At 39.7% G+C, this 21,722-nt stretch overlaps 1 non-coding gene across 1 annotated transcript; it reads left to right on the forward strand.

Annotated features, from left to right (window-relative positions):
- The first annotated feature begins 2,494 nt into the window (after nt 1–2,494).
- Trnas-uga lies at nt 2,495–2,576 on the forward strand. The gene has a single exon. It is a non-coding gene; the product is annotated as a tRNA-Ser (tRNA).
- The last annotated feature ends 19,146 nt before the right edge of the window (nt 2,577–21,722 follow it).

Genomic DNA, 21,722 nt, shown 5'->3' on the forward strand with positions numbered 1-21,722 from the left:
TTTGATGAGGGCGTTTCACAAAGGGTTTTAATTCCTATCAAGGGTCTCGGCAGCAGCGGACATATATTTCCTTAGTTAGCTCAGTTATTAAGCAGACTATAGGTTTAGTATATGAAAATAGTGAGGTTATATTTCAAGGCTATGAACTAAGGAGTGAGTTACAAAAAATATCGTTCGCGCACAAGTAGGGAAACATAGGCATTTAAATGGGATTACTGAAGTCACCACCTAATGATTGGGTTCCTAATCATTCGATCGATTCGTTCAAAACGATCGAATCACCATGTGACTCAAAAGACTCATGATTCTTTTCTCGTAAGGCAAGTCGATCATCATTCAGTCGTGCTTCCGGAAATAAGTGCCGGGGCAATTGAGGAAATTTGAAGGTTTTGACTGGTTTGAAATTTGGAAAAACGCTCGGGAATTGATCGAGAAATGGAATTCCACAGTTGTTATATTTTGTATCAGTTCCTGATTTAGAAGTAACGGTTACACACTCTTCAATATGTGTAACGTCGATTGTGCTAATCATGAAGGATGGAACTCTATTGTGGTAACCACCGAATTTTTCAAATCTAGAAATAGGCACTCCCAACGAGCAATGTTTTTGATAAATGAGGGGCCACATTCGTATAGATAAATAAGATTTAATATAAAAACTCTTACTGACAACAGCGTGAATATGCATCACAGGTGTGGCAACAAAATCTATGCATTAAATAATTATAAATACCTTAATTTAAAGTAACATATAAATTTTAAAAGTGCATCCATCACATCTTACATCATATAATTGAGTGCACTGATTAGAATATAGAAATAATTTTAAAAAATCAAAATCTAGCGTTTCTAATCAACCAATTAATACGTATATACCAGGCCCATGACGATCGAGAACGAGTATCGTGAAGGGGAACGGTGAACCCCACATGATAGAAGAATCATGATTCTTCTATGATTGAATCATTCAAGTGACTTGAATCAAAATGATTGAATAAGTAAAGTGAACGACTCGCCCCATCTCTATCACCACCCAGTACACTTAAATCAGTGCGATCCGATATTCACCCATACTTATAATAAGGGCTATGAAACTAAATTAGTATTTTATTCGATAACATCTATCGAATTCTTAAATTTTCAGTGCTATCCCTCGTGAGTGCAAATACTTTGTAGCACTCATAGAAAAATAATGGATCTCCGTTAGATTAGGCAAATTCACGAATATTATAAAAGAGGATCCTCGTATAGGCCTCTAAATGTGTTGACAGCCATTAAATGGGTTTACAGAAGCGCCACTCGTGTCGCTGACGGACAATGTGATCCGAGTTTCACGGTGAAATAAGGTACAAGGTACGGCAACATGATTTCCTTTTTCAAAACTCATTCAATCCCATTGTATCGACCAGAAAATTTTACTTGTTTTTTTTTGGAATGTAGGCACATATCTAAAGTTCTGTTTCGCAAAATTTTGAAGACCAAGCCGGGTAGGTGACGTCCCCCATTCTCCAGACAATGATTAAACCATTTTCTGGCGTTTGTCATGGCTGTTACCAGAATATGAGGGGGTATGCTGGCAGGATAGCGTCCTCCAGACACCACTTGACTTCTTCAGCAACATCAACATTCATCATCATACATTACACGGCGGTCTACGTGGGGTTTTGCCGGTTTCCCTCCCGTCTCGGACGAATGTCGGACCAATAGCCATCCCGGGGGAAAAGAGTTCCAGATAATATGTATTACAATTACTGCTACAATCTCACAAACACTTGTAAACTTAAAATACCTATGACAAGCCCTGAAGAGGAAAATTGTCCTAAACCAGGGTTCATGCTATAAATATGTCTAATACTACAAATATTATGTAAATATCCATGTACACTGGCAGCATAGGAAATAAACTCCTTTTGAATTTAATTGAATTGCAAATTCATCCCGAATGTTGGTATTAAAAGCTTGCAGGGTCCTTGGACTGTACACATAAACAAGAGATATCAAAAATTCCACAAGGGGCCAAATCGGGAGAGAGGGCCGGCCACTCCAAATGAAGCGCTCAGGGAATTGTTCCTTCAAAACAGCCATATATGCTCTTGAAGTTTTAGCCGACTGAACGACGCGTAATGGCGATTGAACTTTGCAGAAGCAAAACTTTAAAGTCGCGCCTCTCGAACAAGACCACTGGCGTTCCGCTACGACATCAGCAGACTGAATGGCGTTCATTTTAAAATAAGAAAGTTTTGTTGCTGTATTCCTTGTACTTACAAAGACCATTCTGCATAATACTGGAAAAAAGCGGATCGCATTGCAGACATCGCCGTTCAGCGGACATTTTTAAAGCCGATTAAAATGCGACCGAAGTGGCAATAGAAATCAGACTTCAATGGAATGGAATTGGGCCTCCTTTTTGCAGTTCCCTTGATTAAAACTGTCCTTTCCAGTCCTAATCCTACCTACCAACTTCACCCTGAAAATCACATTGTACACTCAGCAAGCTGTGGTGTCCGAGTGGTTAAGGAGTTGGACTTGAAATCCAATGGGTTTTACCCGCGCAGGTTCGAATCCTGTCCGCAGCGAAATTTTTGAATTCGGTTTAAATTTCATTGTTTAAAAAATGGTGAGTTTTCGACCGAAACATCATTAGTAATTTTGATTCCTATGGCATCTGCTAACCAGGGTTAAAATTTCGTGCCATAATTTTTCTTTACCCGGTATAAGGTCTCTCTGCGCTTATCGCCCGGTTGCGGATATGTTTGGTAATCGATTAAAATAAAGCTGTAGTAAAAAAAAGTAGAAATAAAGCTCCTTGGAGATGGAATTGGGCCTCCACTTTGTATTTTCCTCGATATATACTATGTGAAGCGAGGTAAAACTACGGATATTATAGTATAAGATTCTCCGTAGATAATTTACCGAACGGATCGGAATTCGCTCTTTCTCGAGTAATAAATTGCTTATAAAATTCATACATGATGCTCGGCACCCATGTCTCCCTTTACTTTGTGTCCTAACATCCCCTGCCGCACGCCTATTGAAGCGGCTTGCGGTAGTATGTGGATGTAGATATTTTAAATCAGATTATAAGCTAGCGAAGTGGAAACATTAATCAATCTTCTACAAAAAGGACAGGTGCCTTCTCTATGTATGCTTCCATTAAAAAACTTATTTCGTTTACAAATAAATCTTATAAATAGATAATTAATGGCTTATCGTGCGAGTAGAAACAAAAATCGACGAATTTTAAAAAGAGCGCTCAAAATTAGGTCAGATCGCATGCCGAACCCGTCGTAAAGCGGATTCTGCTGCGCATCAAGAGAAAGAAATTACTTCTTTGTAAAAATAACCGAAATGTAAAGAAAATATATATGAGTCACACAATCATGATTGATTTAATACAGCTCTGTTTCACTAAAAAGAAGGGCATATTTCAGTGAGAAAAATTTCCCCAAATAAATCAGATTTCGTGTATCGTATTTCGTAGTTTCTACCGACTGAATGGTCCATTATCAACATAATAACAGTCGTCCTCACTCAGTAAAGCTCGTAGGTTTGCTAATGCACGATTCAAAAAATACCTTTCACATATGTGATTAAAACAGGTGTCGTAATTTTTTACAATATCATTCGAAGTCGGAAAACGAATAATTAGGCTTACTAGTACTTATGTTAGTTGTTTATTTTTATTGCCATTCAGAAGATAATGACGATAATTTTAATAAGTTTTTCGTCACAACTATTGTTTAAAATTGATCATTTGTGTTGCCATAGTCAAATATCTCCATCAAGACATGCGTAAAAATATTCGTTTTCTAAAAATTAATAATTAGATAATATATGTCAGTGATTGTTCATTTCCGGTTACTACCGCGTCGGTTGCTGTGGCGTTGACAACAGTTACGCAGAAACTACTGCGTCTTCGCAGTCTTCAGGTCGAAAGCAACAAACACAATAAATACGCAGGGCTAACCCGTAAAACGTAATCAACAGCTGTAATGACCCACGAAGTTTCAAAGAAACTTTTTATTTGTTAACGAAATAAGTTTTTTTTTAATACACAAGCATTTAGATGCGCTGATGATCTTTAAAATAATTCCTCGTCCGAAAATGAGACATAGTCCACAGACAATGGAATTGTCTTTACGATAGGTCCTCAGGAATTGATTGATATCGTAAAGCGAGTGTCTACTTTATTTACATGCAGGGTTATGTTGGACAAGGATAGGCGTTCGGTGACGACACCGTTGAAATTCTTGTCCAATAAATGTCGATTTAAATTCAATATCCAGCGCCGATTGCTTGGTTTTCTTGGCATCCCGCTCCGCGTGGAGTTTCAGCCAATTCAAGCTACGTCGACGCCACCTGGCATATTTATGGTTTCTTATTCGAGGCCATGAGAAGTCGTCATGGATGTCTTAGAAATTGATCATGCTAGGTTGATGTAGAAATCAAGGCGAGTACGAAGAGAAGGCCCCGTATTGTTTTGTTCATTATTGTCTATATTTTTTTACTATTTGTTTTTTACCATTATAAGTCCTTTGTATTTGGTATTGTTCTGTTTATGGACTGTATTGAATTAATAATTGTCGGGCATTTTTCTGTACTGGTGCGTCAACGATAAGCTACTCTCTCTCGTCAACCGTAGAATCCACGTTTTTAACATGCGATAATTTATATTGCCAGAGTATTTGTATATCGTATATAATCAGGCAATATCACTGAACCGATGACACTTACCTCTGAAACTATCCATGTGGCATGTATTTTTTTCGAGGGCAAGACCTCCAGCACTTCCATTACTTGTTTCCTATACCCAGGTGTCTGATCTAATTACTTACGATGCGATCGGTTCGATTTTGATTTTTTGTCAACACTGGTGTAATTGCCTTTAGATCGGTGCAAATGCCGTCATGATAAATATAAACAACAAATAGTAAATAAATTCAAATCCAGGCTCGGGGCAACCCAGAACACGATACTTAGAAACATCTGGAATTATGACCCAGCAATTCCAGCGACATACAAACTGCCCCAACAAATTACTCAACTATGAATTTTTTCTGTGTCTTTCCTTCTTGTAAAATTAGTAAGTAAATTTTTAATTAATTATATTGTTTAAATGTTGCAATAATATTTGCTTTATTAAAAATTATAAAATAAAGAAAATTGCTACTGGCAATAAAAAATGTTTTAAAACCATCATCATCATTATAGTCAACAATTCTAAGATTGGTTTGACGCAGCTCTCCATTTCTCTCTCCTATCCGCTAGCATTTTCATAGCGATGTATTTCTTCTCTAATACATCCTTTATAACCTGTCCTATGTAACTCAGTCGGGGCCGTCCCTTGCCCTTTTTCCCTTCCACCTGTCCTTCAACGATTGTCGTCGTCAGGCCATCGTGCCTCAAATTTGGCCAACTAGGATGTCCCGTCTTCTGCTTAAGGTTTTTATGAGGTTGCAATGTTATTTGCTTTATTCAAAATTATAAAAATAAGAAAACTGCTACTTGTAATAAAAATTATTTTAAATAATGAAACAAACAAAAATCCTGTAAATAGTTTTAAAAAAAATTAAAATTCTGATTACTGTCTTCAAGGCAATTATTAGTTTTAATTTTCTGCTCACACAAACACGCGTCTACTCCCACATCACAAACAAATGCGCACAATATAAAAGTATTTTAAATTGGCTGGTTAGGGTGCACTTGGTTTACCGGGACAGCAATAACGCGGTGATATATAACTCCACTACCGACCTGGGATCGACTCTCTACGTCGTTTTCCACAAATTCACGTTTACTTTTCTACACTGTCGGGTTACCATTAAGGTAATCTCTCACGTCGACCGTATCGTCCGTGTTTTTAATGCAATATTAGTGGATCTATGACACTTACCTCTGGAACTACTCATGTGACATCGATTTTGTTTTCTGGGTTACGCCCTTCTCATCGCTCCATGAAAATTGCATGAAAATTGTATTGCATGGTCGGTAGTGGAATTATATATTAAAATATTGAAATTATCATTTATTCTTTATACTTTATCATGGATTTATCGCATTTCCACCGCGTCTATCCTGAAACATGCGAATACTGTCACTTACCCTTAAGCCTGTATGACATTTCCCAATTTATTGGCCAATACATTGGATATTGGAATGTGGTCCAACTGGCACACACCAATTTCTAGTCCAATATCTTTTTCGCAATATTGGGCACAATATCTCGCCCAATTTGGAATGTTGAACAGGTTCTATTTTCTCGCGGCCAATTTCCAATCAGAAGTCAGTTTTCTTGACTCCTTGTGGTCAAAACAATAAGCTTTTTGAAAAACATCCACTATTGCTGTAAAACATTGGTTCTGTTCCGAGAATTCGCTTGAAATTTCTAAAATGTGGAAGAAAGAATTTGTTTCAATATTGATTGAAGCGTACAAATCACACGAATGCTTATAGAACGTAAAATCATCGAAATAAATGGCGTTCTCTAGCGGGACATTAGAATACTATTATGGCCAATATTGGTGTAAATATTGATATGTGTCATAAGGCACTTGACGCCAAATATTTTAAACAATATTGCGCGTCAATTTATTGGCCAATAAATTGGAAAGTTTCGTACGGGCTTTAAGATTCGCCATGGAAAACACGTGGCCCTTGGAGGGATTGACTCCACTTCCATACTGTCTGACCTTCCTGAACGACTGAGCGGATTGGCGACGTTAATTAACGTTTTAGGAATGATGATGACGATTCATTCCTTCAATGCATTTCACTAAAGGAAATATTTTTTTATTGAGAAGAAAAATGGACAGTTTTGCGACTTTATTATCGCATTTGATTGAAGGCAGTGACGCTGACAGAAAAAAGAACTGAATGCATAATATGAATATTTAGCGATCACTTTTATTTCTTCCTTTAAAAAATATCGTATGAGGAAATTTTCTATAATTTGAAGAAAAATAGGCAGTTTTGCGAGTTTATTATTGAATTTGATCGAAAGAAGTGATGATAGCTTGAAAAAAGAACTGAGCGAATAGTATAAATTTATAGCAGGCACTGGAGATTGTGTATTCTTATGGTTCGCAATAGCATTCGTATGTGAGTGGTAGAAATTTATATTGCATATATCAATATCACTTATTTTGCATGCTGTCTGCCTTCCTCGCGATGCTGGCGCCAGCGGTGGTGTGCCGTCAGCTTTAGTGACTAAAATTTACGATCCTGCGAGCGTTGGTTTTCACTCGCGTTTCTCGCTCGCTGTTTGGCGGTGGTGCGAACGGAGTTGCTAGACCCCTCCACGGCGTCCGTCCTGAACCAACCAACCCCCACCCCTTTTCATCCCCCTCCACCCACGACGCATCCCCCGCCCCTCTCACCACCAGCCCATCTTCAAGAAGTCCCTCTTCCCCTTGAAATCCGTCTCTGATCTCGAGGTCGACCAAGTGGAAACCTCCGACAAACCGTATGTAAGGAGACGTTTCGATACCAAAGAAAGGCACGTAATATCAGAGGGGAGACCAGTGCACATATACATTGAGTAAGTTTTTTTAATCTGTGTTTTTTCTTCAAATGATAAAAAAACAACGAGTAGACCGCAATAAAGAGCATTTTCTTTGCAACTTTTTGGTACAATGCTTTTGTATTTATTATAAGTATCTCCAAAAAATATTAGTTTGTCTAAGTCAAGGACTAAAACTGCACCCTGTGAACGGGCCAAGAAATCACAGCACCTGGGGAACGTTTGCTCATGTTAATAATGTGGTTTACAGCTATGAGATAGGTACAATTCCTGCAAGTATGCAATAATATCAGTTGCAAGCGATGGATATTTATTATGTATGTAAGACGTAGCTATTAGGTAATCCAACACTTCATGAGGGCTTACAAATGATGTTCATGTGTTTTTTTGACGTGTTTACGTGTAATATATTCGTAAAAACACAACATCGCACGATTTATTTATGCGGAATAAAAAAAAAAGAATTATATCAATAATTATAATAATTTTAGGTGTCCAGCAGGACATTAGAAATTGCGGTATTTTTCAGTTGAACTCAACAAACTACCTTCAAAATATGGGAAATTGACTCTATTTGGAGAAAGACTTTTTAATTGGAAACGTCATGGCCTACATTTTTAACAAAGAAAAGATGCGAGATATAGCAATAAAGTTTTCTTGGGTTTCACACCGAGTAAGGTACGCTGTATATCCAACGCTATCCTTCCAACGTTTCGATGAACTGTACCCTAAGATGTTCCATTCATTTAAGCATAGGATTCCTGAATCTCTGATGACGACGGGCGAGTTGTTCATCGAAACGTCGGAAAGAGATATGGAGGACCTGACCCGGTGCGAAACCCGAGAAAACTTTACTGCAATTGTTCGCCGGGGGAAAAAAAAACAAAAAAATATGTCATGTGAGATATATTTGGTTAAACTGTTCACCTATCTATCGTGCGGGAAAACGTCATAAGGGTAGAAATTATATATGTGTTATAAGGTGGATTTTTTTCCAATGGCCGATAGCCTTTGGAGTTTCATTTCGATCGAGTAGGAATGTTTGTGATCCTCGTACCACGGGGTGCGGCGGGTTTTATTGGCCGGGTGCACGCGAGTTCCCCCTGGCGAGTGGTTCGGTATCATTGGCGAGAGCCGCAATGGAAATAATCGTTGCGACCGTGCGCAGGGGAGATTTCCGCGAAGCTGGAACGATCCGGCAGGGCTATATTTCTCCCGCCGCTGTTACCATGCTGCTTCCACCTCCACCAGGGGAAAGTGAATACCGTTGAGACTCCCGGGAGTTATTTTCGATCTCCTTGGATGGAGATTCCCGGTATAGCCTTTTAAAAATCTTGTCTCCTTCAATAATAAAAAACTATTGCTCTATTACTCCCCAAAAATTATCATTATCGGCAAAAAAGTAAAAAAATAAATTAGATATAAAGAAAGATTTAGTGTTTTCCCGACGAATAGACTTCGTGAAATTTTCTCGGGATCGCCACCGGGTCAGGAACTGCCTACGTTTCGACGTCCGACTCGGCCATCGTCCTCAGGGCTTTGAGTGTCGAGTGAGATTTTTCTTTGATTATATGGTGTCTTTCTCGTGGTCAGCACATCGAAACGTCGGAAGTCCGTACTTATTTTTGTAGTTTTATTGAATTTTTCGTATTAAATTAATATTATTCAGGAATTATTAAAATTAGTATAGCCGCTCTTGATTTATAAATCGTGTTCATTGATTATTAGGCGGTACGAAGTTCGCCGGGTCAGTATTAAATATTTTGCCGGCTTCGGTGGCGGCGTGGTAAAGTCCTTACCTGCCAAACAAGAAGTAAAGTTTCGAGTCCCGCATGCTTACGGTTGCCTCTAACAAGGGCATAGATGTTCGCGTGCGTTTAATTGTTAAGTTATGGACCCCGTGGTAATAGGACAATGGTGCCGTTTTCTGTGGTACAGAAATAAATAAATAAACGGTCATATAAAAATTACAAAGATTTAAAAAAATGTGGGAAACTTTAGGTAGTTTATAAGAAAAAACATATGTGAGTTTGTTTACCTTCGCAGAATGCATATCTGCTTATTTTTATAATAACATTAGAATAATTTACATCTAGATACAAGGGGAATGCGCAACCGTCGGGTGGCCAATCTACCTCAATCAATATGCCGAAGCGAGATGACGCACCTCTCGTAAAATTTTGAGAAAAAAATACAGTTAGAGATCGTAAAAAATGAAGTTAAGATATATGATGGGGTGAGAAACCAAGGGGTACAAGTGATAATTTTCTCAACAGAGTTAGGTAAAGTTAACTGTCAGATGAAATACCCAAAACCTTGTTGTCAAGAGATACAAGTGAGTTTTTGTTGTGTGAAGGCATCGAGTGCAAGTTCACATGCACTACTAAGTATCTAATTGATCTCGTTCGTTTTCTTTACCTTATTTCTTTACCTAACTCAGTACAAAAAAAGGAATCACTTTTACCCCTTGGCTTCTCACCCACTCATATAACTTGGATTGAATTGAACCACGTTTTAGTATGTTGCTATGAAGGTTTTCGTGAAGTATTACGTCCCTTTTAAATTTCCATGTCTGAAAACTGCAAGCGGATTAAGAACTGAAAATTATGTATTTAGCTCACTTAGTTTTCCATGTAGAACTTTGCTCACGCAAATGTGTTTTCCTATCGCGTGGCTCGCTGACGATGGACGTTTTCCGTGTGTACAGCTGCCTATTCTTGAATTTCGAAATTACATTCATTAGTTCCTGAGTAATTTATTGGTACAGTCATGAAGGGCTTGATACTATTTTTTTTGCCGATATCACGGGTCGTATCATAGTTTTTTGGAATATTAATCGCTTCGCTTTTAAGGGTTAGGCGTCATTAAAAACTTCTGTCAATGCCTCCGTGTATGCAAAGGTGATTGCTCTACAAACTAGACCTTCAAAAACAAGAATTCTCCCTGAGTTCTCCACCAGATCAGGTTTTCTATAACTAACGTTTCGATGCACGAATCGTGCATCCTCATCAGCGGATATGAGTCATTGTTAGCTTTTCTACGAGCAGGGCAGTGACTGTACGCAGTAACATGCACAGTAGCAAAGTTATATACGACAAGGATGAAAATCGCCATGAAGAAAATTATTTAACTTCTCCGTGTATCAAACCCGGATCTCCAGTTTGCCGGTTAGGTATCCTACCAGTTACACCAACAAGCCATTTTCTTCCAAGGTAAATCTCCGACTGGATTAACTGAAGAAGGCATTACCAAGTCAACACAGTGGCACAGGAGATGGAGGCGTTGCTTATTAAGATACTGTCAGAGAATAAATCCCTCTGTATGGTCATGGATGTTTTCTAAAGCTTGCATAGAACAAGCAACTTGGTGAGTTTACCTTCGCAAACTAGACCTTCAAAAACAAGAATTCTCCCCGAGTTCTCCACCGGATCAGGTTTTCTATAACTAACGTTTCGATACACGAATCGTGCATCCTCATCAGGGGATAGGAGTCATTGTTAGCGTTTCTACGAGCAGGGCTCTATGTGACGTATGTAGGAGTATAGGGAATTCCGTCTTTTTCCTTTGTAGGTTTTACCTTTGTAATTTAATTTTATCTCTATTATTTCTATATTTATCTCTATTTATTCGTAATGTGACCGTCGAGGTCAGAAGTAAGGGCGATACTCAATGAGGGATATCCCAATTACCATGCATTATTTATTTATCAATTTGCTGAAAACGGCTGTGTGCCTTAGTCAATGTAAATTGATACTCTAATTGCAAGCAACATATTTTTCACAAATAGAAAGATTACAGGGGTAATGACATGATTATTTTTTTCATTTTTCTTGAAAAAAAATCACTTACCAAATTTTAGTGTGAAATTCATGGCTAGAAATAAGAAAAACTTGCGAATCTCACTTGATAAACTTTAATTCATTTAAATTTAAATACTTAGTTTATGATTTGGGGAAAAATTTAGTATTATAACCCGGTACGTGTTTAAAATTAATTTTATGAAGCGAAATACGCAAGTTTTGCTGGATACCGTCAAAATGTTGTTGATTCGGCCTCTGAGTTTCTAACCCGTGCCGTCGTCACAGGAAACCGTCACCAAGGAAGACATCGAAGTCACCGGCCCTTCTCCCCTCTCACATTCAATCCTGCATTCTTAATCTCTCCTACTTCATCTCAGCAATGCATCCGACAAATGGAGCCCCACTATTTGAACGCACTGAAATCTCATTTCTCCTCGTCTGCTGAGTGTAAATGGAAGGAAGGTTTTATGTTTTTATGGCATCGTGGCGTCTCCCGTGATTAAGTTGGGGGAAAATCTCGAGTAATGGAAAAGGCTTTGGCTTTTCTCTGAGTATGTGTTTCTTTCAGGGTTAAATATATGGACCATGGATAAACCTGTGTGCCGACGGAAAACATTCTACAGTATTTCTTCTGGCGAGCGGCCACGCCAGTGGACTATACGGTGTGAATGGGTCACTCATCTTCACCATAAGTCAACATTCGTAGATGTAGATTCCCAGAGTCGGTGATGTCTTCTCGGGTTCTCCACCAGGTTAGTTGATTGTAAGCCGACGTTTCGAGAGCTGCCTCTCCCAACGTCTTCAGGGCATGGCGATTCGAGAACGGTGCCTTCCCATACCGCGGTCGGTTTCGCGCCAAAATCGTCAGGGTAATTCTAATTGGCTAACTAGTACGAGTATTTGCGCTTAAAGCGTAGCCTGTGCCACGGTTGAAGCATTTCCTCTTCATTCGGATTTCGGATCGCCTCATTCGCTAGTCGGTCCCAATAGCCGTTGTATCGGCCAATTAATTTTGTATCGTGGAAAAGTGTTCGGTGGTTGTTATTAATGCTATGCTCTGCCACGTCGGAGTAAGTTAAGTCCTAAGGAACGCTCCTAAAGTCTTGATCTTCATCAACATCTACATGTCGCCGTGCAACCTACCGACACATGTTTTTGGCACGGGGTGAACCGTCACCAACATGCAGCCATCACCAACATCCACCATGCTCAGCACCCAATTTATGGGTTTAGCATAATGAAACCTCTCTCCTATTTTCACATTTATTTGTTTCGACCGACCCAGTTTCCTGCACGTAATTCGATTCTCAAGGCATTTGATAGGAGCCTGGAAAATGGTATTATGTTCCGAAACCTGGTTCGGTTGCAATGAAGAAGTGAGTAAATAGAAAAGTGCCTTCAATATGCTGAATACTAAATATTTTCACCGAAATACCCCGGACACTATATCTTTTAACTATTTCTGGAGATTTAAGTTTACTTCCTCAACATGCACGCTACATTTAACGTACATTGATGTAGATGTATTATTTAGATGATGATGTACAATTATTTTAGACACTTCTACCCCTCCTATATACATTCATACGTTCTGGAAGGTACGCGAAAATTCGTTGCGACAGTCTTGTTAGTGACCTCATAGATAAACTGTCAAACCGTAGACTGAAAAATTTCAAAATTATTACGTAAATTCAAGAGCAGTTTATTTTCCGACGAAGTTGCGTGTATCTTACGTACGCCAACATACTACGGTAGATCAGATCATAAAAATAAAATAAGAGAGATATACTGAAAAACAGATTTATCTGAGAAACAGTATTTTCCACCGTAGATAACAGACTCTTGCGGCAGCGTTTGGACTTATTAATAGGTGACTTGACTTGTAGCCTACTAACTTATGTGTTTCTCAAGGCATTTTTCTGAATTTTCCTCTCTCTTCTAACGGCATGTTTTGAATGTTATAACTTCATAAGCAGGTTTCCTACATGAGAAGATGGCAAGTTTTGCCCTGCCATGATTTGAAAGTGTGTTTTGTTGGTGTGCGCAACATTTTTATGACCATTTGGTGAGTATGTTGGATTCCTCTTGCATGCTGGTGAATGATCATCCTCTGTCAAACATCCTAAAGGTGCCTCACATGGTATTATGTACATGTAGAAGTATATCTTGGCTGGAAATGACCTTGGTTTCCACGTTAATATTACAAGACATCAATGAATTTCCAAAGCTTGATCAGACTGTACTCCACTGTAAATAATTGTTTTTCCAACTCTAATCGAGTAGCCAACTTCCAAGATGTCCGCCGCTTGTAACCTAACGTTTTTGTAATGAAATATCTCTCGTGAAAATTATTCCACTTGCGATATCTAACTCCGGCAATACTAGTTTTTGATCACGAGACATTTGTCGATATTTTGTAAATTTCACATTACCGCTGTTACCCTTGCTCCTGTGAGTTGAGTTGGAAGTTTTTCTTTCCATTTATCTTGTTTCACATACTGGTTACGTACAAGGGTAATTTGTGGTTAATTCCCTCGCATCAGATAACCGTTAAAAAGACTGTAAATCGAGCTTCACAGTACTGAAATTTAAACCCATCCTTGGAATTAACCGAAACAGCCGCCGTTATTACGGGTTGGTCTTCTTAGGCGTTTTTCCCGAAACTTTATTTATTTTTATTCTATTTATTAATTCGATAGATTTTTCGTAAAAATTTTCAAACTTCAGGGCTGCGACTGTAGTGCTTTTTACCATTCCATTTTGAGCAAATTTCAGATGCGAGACACTGATATGAGCCACATCTTTCAGTAGTTGAGAAAAGGTCAGAGGCTTGTTATCGCCTAAGGAGATGTATCGTAGGCAATAGACACTTCAGGGGATGGGAAATGAAGATCCTAAAGATTCCTAGGCTAAGTGCATGGCTCGAGTTAAATTAATTTGGTTCTCAAAAGAAGTTTTCCTTATCCGGCAATTGTCCGTTGCGTCGAAAATTGTCGTCCTGTGTGTGTACGTGGTGTTGATAATTGCTGTCCTGTGAGTTTGTTCTGTGCTGATAATTGTTGTCCTTTGCGTGTGCGTTGTGACGGTAAATTTTGTCCTATATGTGTTCCTTTGGTCGATAATTGCTGTCCTGTGATAATTATTGTCCTGTGTGGGTGCGTGTTGTCCATAATTTCAGCCCTTAATGTGTGCCCGTAATGAGGTTAGAGTGACTTCTGGCGTTCCTCAGGGTAGTGTCATTGGCCCACTCCTATTCCTTCTTTATATAAACGACATTGGCGAAGTAGTGCAGAGTAAGTTACGATTATTTGCAGACGACGCTGTAATTTACAGAGAAATCCGTTCCAGCAAAGATATAGATGAACTAACGAATGACCTTGCTGCTATCCAAGTTTGGTGCGATGCTTGGCAGTTAGAATTAAATTTGGAAAAATGCGTCGTAATGAATTTCTGGAAGAAGAATAACTCCCTACAGCGTAACTATATCATTCGGGGCACTCAGTTAAAGGCAGTTGAATCCGTGAAATATCTAGGGGTTATACTCAATAATGATCTATCGTGGAATAAACATATTCGGGAAATAACCGGTCAAGCTAATCGTAAAATGGGTTTTGTTAAAAGAATATTAGGAAAGTGAGACGACAAAGTGAGAGAAATTAGCTACTTTTCCCTCGTTAGGCCACATCTGGAATACGCTGCCAGTGTTTGGGACCCTCATGAAAAAGGCTAAATAACAGAGTTAGAACGCGTGCGAAGAAGAGGTGCCAGGTATGTGAAAGGTCGTTACGATAGTCTTGTTAGTGTAACTGACCTCTTAGATAAACTGGAATGGGAATCTCTGTCGGACCGTAGATTGAAAAATAGACTAAACCTTTTAGTTAAATTCAAGAGCAGTGTCTTTTCTGACGAAGTTAACCATATCTTGCGGACGCCAACGTACTACGGAAGATCAGATCATATAAATAAAATAAGAGAGATAGATTGCAGAACAGACAGATTCCGAATGTCATTTTTTCCACGATCAATAAGAGATTATAACGGCAGCAATAGAACTCGTAAATAGATTGCATGACTTGTAGTGTAGCCTACTAACCTATGTAAAACTTAATGCATGTTTCTGAATTTCTATTCTATATTCTATTTCTAACAGCATATAGTAGTATAGTTTGTTATTATACGGGACGTTTTTTGGACGGTGTGGTGTGCATGTGGGAGTTCAAATGCATGCTGCATGCTGGTGATTGATCAACCCCTGCCAAACACCCTAGAGGTGGCTCGCGGGGTATTATGTAGATGTAGATGTGCGTGGTGTTGACAATTCTAGTCCTGTATTTGATATCGATAAGTTCGCCTTCCGATACTGATTTCTTTGGCTTCTCTACTCTCTCTTGTATACCTCGGGAAGTGGTCCTTAGCAACACTGCCTGGGCGCACCACGAACCTGCCAACCCCTCAGTTCAACCCTCAACCTCCCATCTTAACTTCCCTCATTCCTACCGTTACACCCTCAGGGGAATGTCTTCCTTTTTTGACGAAGGGGAGAGTGATCGGGAGGGTGCTTTTTCTAGGGGTGCTGAAAGACTAGGCGGATCACGTGAGGGTCGCGTAAGGATGCAAGTGGGGAGCTGAATAATAGCGGTGCAGGGGTGCAAGGAGGTCCACATCCCCCTTCTCCATTGAATGCTGCTTCCATCTCCCTTCCTTCTTCTCTTGCAATATTTTATCTCCACTCTTGCTTGCATCCATGTGTCATCATCTTCCCTCTTCCAGACTGGCGCTTCAATGCGTTTCATTCCGGATTATCATTTTTTGCGGAGTGCTCCCAGAAGAACTTGAGTCCGTTCGATGTGTAGAATCCCTGTCTCTGGTCTTTGATGGGTCTTCCTTTCGTTAGTTCGCTTTTCGCCCATCCCATTTTCTTGAAAAGAGACCCTGCTCTGCAAAGCTGATGGAGGGAAGGTTGTAAGATCTTGTCAGAACTTTCTCCAACGGAGTAATTGATCGATATACAATGGTGTGCAAGAGAATTAATACAGAATATGCCTATAAGACAATCAGGAAACCAATAAGGGATAGAAGGATCAACAAATTTGCTATTTCCACATAAAATTTATTGAGACCGACCATGGTTTCGTTACAGGGTAACATTATCAAGGTGGTCACGGTCTCAATAAATTACTATGTGGAAATAGCAAATTTGTTGATCCTTCTATTCCTAGGATTATGGATTTCCACCAAGTTACGCCCGCTACTATTAATTACAATAAGGGATATTGTCATAGGAATTGTTAATAATTGGCGTACAGGTAATAACGTTATCATTTAATGATATGAAAAAAGAACTGAATTGATGTATCTAACACAACAATGAACACGAATCATACCAATAATCAGATAATTGAATTACATGTCCAGCATTCATTGGTCACTGGAAAGTAAGTGTGTGACAATATTTCGCGTAAATATATCCAGAGATGCGCTGTCTTCTTCCTGTATCGCGAAACTAAATTAAGTCAGAATCAGTTCGATGATTTACCTAATTTAGAGGAATTCGTGCTAGAAATTTATAGTTATAGACTCAAGAATGAATATTTATATCTTCTGTATATTCGGCTTCAACTCTGTGAAAATTCATGATGAGTGAATGTAAACACAATTTGTAAATTTTCATGGAATTTATTTGCTGGTACGACGCGTTTAGACGCTAAGGCGTCAGTATCTTTTTATCGAAATTTAAAAGTGAAATCTGCATATTTCGTGAGAACGGGAGGTAGGTTATAAGGGAGTTGGGTTTGTCGGTGTTTGCCGTGTAGCGTTGGCTCCGAAATGAATAAAAAGGGGCGTGTCAGCTGCGTCTCGGTGGAGGCGTGTCGTGCGTTCGTGGTCGTAATGACAATAACGAGTGGGCGAGACTAGCAAGAGGCACGCGTGCTCACCCGAGACACGAGTCTGCATTACCGTCCTAGCGGTCGCCGGAAGAGCCCCGTTTGCTCGCTTCTTTCCACTAAGCCATGACCGAGGATTAGCTCTGTTAGCTTACAGGGTGTGTTGGGCACGTCGCCAGAACCAGACTCTGTTGCACGTATAGTTTGTATCCAAAGCGTCTCCACCATAAAAGTAAGTGTTCACGACAAAAAGTGCAGCGTTTCCAGTATTTTACACGAGTTTGGACGGGAATCTTTACAGGAAAGTAGATCGAACTATAAGCTTAATTTACTTAGTAAATTCGAAGAAGATGTTCTCTCAGACGACATGAATCATAGCCTTCGTTTACCCTCGTACTAAGGTAGACGTGATAAAGAGAAGAAAATAAAAGAAATAAACTGTAAAACAGAGATTAGATAAGGTTATTGGCGTCACTCGCCAAGATGACTCATTGCATGTTTTTCCATAGTTCTAACCTTGCATTTATTTGCTATAAGAATTACTACCATTGGTGAGTTTTTTCTTGTGAATGTGCATTTATATTTTGCTAGTATTTCTATGAAAGTGCGGTGTGAATGTGACGTTCCTCTAGCATGATGCATGTTGGTGATTGGTCACCCCCTGCCAAGCACCCAAGAGGTTGCTCGCGGGGTATTATGTTGATGTAGATGTAAGAATGTAGATGTAGCTTCATCTACGAGGTACCTTGCAAGCCTTCACCAGGGCGCGTGGCACGGGATGATTCCACAGCAGGCATCCAGCACTAATCCTAGCCTTAATCCCTCCTCACTGTTTACGATCTCTGCGTATAAGGTGCAGAAAAGTTTCTCGGGTTTTCCACCGGTTAATGTTCTCCATGTCTCCCGACGTTTCGTGCAGCGATTTCCTGTTCATCCTCAGGGGATCTTCTTCATTATGTATTGTGCATGAAATTGCAATGAAATGTTTGTTTTTGTATGAGGCCATCTTGTTTCAGGGAAATTAGGCAGTGTTTTGTTGCATCGTGGTCAGGTCACACACACATCCGCGGACTGCAGTGATTTCCGGGCGTCCAACGCGTGCCATAGCAGTATCTTTAATTATCGTGTGCTGGCAAATAACTCCGTGGTGCCTCATAACAAAATATTTCTATAATTATTCCGCACATAAAAATTGATCCCCTTCAACACCGGTAGAAAACCCTAGAAACTTTTTTGAAGCTCCCCCTCATTGTTCTTCCCCCAGATCTTCATGCTCCAGGTGCATTGTGGACCTTTTTCGACCGAGGACGGTTTATCGCGTATCATCATAATTTTATTGATCAACGGTAAACATGTAATAAAGCTCTCTAAACGAGAATCTAAAAAGCAGGTACATGAAAAAATTATTGCATTATGTTCAAAATAACGGCTCGTTAATGCATCAGTACAGGAAAACAGAAGTTTCATCAAGAAAATCGAACTATTCGCCGCCAGAAAAATTAATTTAGGGGTTAGGAAAATTCAGTGAGGACTTACGTATGAAGAGTACTGCTCTGTGGTAGTGAGACAGAGACAATTGGTTACCGAGGAAAATGCTGAAAATACCCTGGTTGGCAAGAGTCGCGAACGAGATTGTGCCTGAAAGGGTAAGGAAGAGACGGTGCCTAATTTCAATGCTAAATAAAAGAAGGAATCCCTGGATTGACCATATTATCCAATATGAATGCCTGGTGAAAAACATAATATAAATTAAGATCAGGTCAATGCTCACAGTTCCTTTCCACCCTTCTTTCATGGCGCAAATGACCTCAACTGTCGGTCGCCTCTCCTAAATACCATACCATCAGAGAGTGTTAGATAGATCGATGAAAAAATAGTCAGAATTACTAAATTTTGTCGATTTTCTAACGACAAAAAGTCATGTTAAAGGTAAAAATTGATAAATTTTGTGATTTTACCACTGAATGTGTTTATTTTTCGATGATATTATTTCAAAAACATAGTTATTCACACTCCTACGTTTGGTACAAAGAAGCTCATTCGTATACATATTTTTAAATGCATTCATAGTGTGCATGTTGGGAAGCTGTTATTCGCTGAAGATATTGGTCACCTCCGGCCAAACACTCTGGAGGTTGCTCGGCGGGTATTGTGCTGATATAGCTCTTGGATTCTACGTATTTAATCTTGGTCGCAGCCACAGAAGCCGAAAATCATACTTTTATAGATTTCCTCTTCGTGTCTCATCCGGGTCTGCAATGTTTTTCTTTCGCACACACGACTGTCGATATCTCGACGAGGTCTCCGGAGGGGACGGTGGCCGGTGCGGTGAATGTCCTCTTCGTGTCGTCCACGGCACGCGCGTGACTCGCCCAGCATATTCATTCTCCCCCTGATATCCTCCCTCAAACCACTTATGCCGACCAACCGGTTCAAATTGCCGTGCGCCAAGCCATGTTTGCGTGGGACTCCTCCTGACCATTCAAACACACAACCACTTGCTTTCGGAACCATTCCTTCTGCCGTTTGCGCGGAGGTACCACCTGAACTAGATTATGTACACATTTCCCTGCCTCCAAACGCGTTCATGAACGTAATACCCTGCGAGCAATATCCAGGGTGTGTGACAGCGTGACAGGGTGTGGGCAGGTGATCAATCTCCAGCGTTCAAGAGGATTCCCGATATACCACACGGTCTTAAAAATGTTACCAATTGTAACAAAATATACGTCCACATTCGTACAACGGCAAAACTTGCCATTGGTTAGTCATTTCTAGAGCAAATTCATGCTAGATTGAAATAATGGAAAAATAAAAACATGCAATCTACATCTACATATTACCCTGCCAGCCACCTCTGGGGTGTTTGGTAGGGGGTGACCAATCACCAACATGCATCATGCTAGAGGAACGTCACATTCACACCGCACGGTCATAGAAATATTATGCATATTAGTAAAATATATGTGCATATTCATGCGAAGGCAAAACTTACCAATGTTAGTAATTCCTACAACAAATGCATGCAAGGTTAGAACTACATAAGAAAAGCAAAACATGCAATGAGTCGTCCTAGCGAGTGACGCCATTAATTCCATTATAGCTATCCTTAATAGTACGGGGGAAGAGTGATACTTTTGTTCTCACATGTACATGATACACTGCGAGCCATCTCCAAGGAGTTTATCAGGTCGTGATCAATAACTAACTTGCGAGATAGTAGACGATCCCCCACATGCAGCCATCACAGAAATATTACGCATAATAGGAAAAATATACGTGCATATTTATTTATACAAAGACAAAACTTGACAACGGTTATGAATTCCTATGAAAAATTCATGAAAGATTAGAAAAATGTATTTTAAAAACTTACAATGAGTTGATGGCATTCATTTTACTAATTGAGACACCGTTGTTATCCCTAATAGTACAAGAAAAAATTGCATTTAGAAAGTCTCTGTTGTGCAGTTTATTTCTTTTATTTCCACTCGCGATTACGTCTACCATAATACGAAGAGGATCCACTCATGTAAACATCACGGTCATAAAAATATTACGCATAAGAACAGCAAATGCGTTCACGTTCATGCAAAGGAAAAAATTGCCAACGGTTAGTAATTCCAATGGCAAATCCATGCAAGATCAGGACCAAGGAAAAAACAAAAACTTCCGATGAATGGTACCAGCGAATGATACCATTAATTTTATTAATCTCAATATTACGAGGAAAGCATGACATGATCTCTCCGTTTTGCAGTCTATTTCCTATATTTTCTTCATGTGATCACATCTACCACAGTACGAAGAGCATTCCCAAAAGTACGCCTAATTGTTACAAAAATATTTCACATAATGACAAAAACACTGGATTCCTGAATACTTGAGAGCTATGGGCGAGGTGAACATCAAATCGTTAAAAGTAGATTTGGAGGACCTTACCCGCTGGGAGACCTGAGAAATCTCCACTACCATTTAGAACTGTTCCTTCTACTGAAGAAGATGAGAATGAACGGTTCATCAAAATGAACAGTTTTACCCGCCTCTAATAGGAGGGGTCTCTATGTCTACGTGACTTTTAATTCAGGGGACCACAATGGGGACACTCGGGGTCAGTGCAGTCGCTCAGGGGCGATTCCCGTTCACGGGTCGAGTGGGGACAGTGGTAAGGAGACATCACTTCTGGAACAGGTTTTCTTTCTTCCCAAGCGACCAGGCAAGGAGCGATTTGAGGAAAGTGCTCGGACCATCAGAATGAAGTGGACACTGCATGCAACGGCATTGGTTGATTTTATAACATCCGCCGACGCAAAGGGGACGATGTCCACGAAATTGTTCCTGACCTGTGGCAGAGTGATGCAGAAATCAAGCCTTTCCAGGCGTATGACCTATGGGAATAGTACGCGATAGATTACATGAATGATTTCCTAAACGATCGCTATTTTGGATAGAGTTAGCTAGGATACTATTTAAGGCTGCTATTATGGATGGAATAGCATCATGCTATTCTTCATTATT

Source organism: Ischnura elegans, chromosome 9, assembly GCF_921293095.1.
Source record: "Ischnura elegans chromosome 9, ioIscEleg1.1, whole genome shotgun sequence".
Taxonomy (NCBI): Eukaryota; Metazoa; Arthropoda; class Insecta; order Odonata; family Coenagrionidae; genus Ischnura; species Ischnura elegans.